Source organism: Theobroma umbraticum, unplaced genomic scaffold, assembly GCF_002168275.2.
Source record: "Theobroma umbraticum cultivar Fairchild unplaced genomic scaffold, ASM216827v3 scaffold_146.0, whole genome shotgun sequence".
Taxonomy (NCBI): domain Eukaryota; kingdom Viridiplantae; phylum Streptophyta; class Magnoliopsida; order Malvales; family Malvaceae; genus Theobroma; species Theobroma umbraticum.
The window spans coordinates 5,024,527-5,024,926 of NW_018397265.1; positions in this window are offsets into that span (position 1 = coordinate 5,024,527).

The window sequence follows — 400 nt, forward strand, 5'->3', positions numbered from 1 at the left end:
AGCAACTTAGCATAAATATAGGCTGTACCCTTTAAAGTTGAAAAAAATAAAAAAGAAAACAGGTAGTTTTAAATAGATTAAAAAAAATAAGTTAGAACATGTTAAATATTTTATAAATTCAAACAAGCAATAGATAACATTAGTATGTTACTTGATTACCTTAAAGATTATCAAGTACATTATCCACTACAATCTTTGACAACTTTAAAATACATAAACAAGAAAGTAAGAAATACAGCAACAACATATTAACAATTAAAACAACAAAAATGAAATGATGATACAAATAAAATACTGACCTTCATCAACTTTCTCAAGCTCTGCCAAATCAGTCTCAATGTCATGAAGATAATAAGAAGATCCACGTAGCCAATCTTGAGCACAAATAAGGGCTTGCACC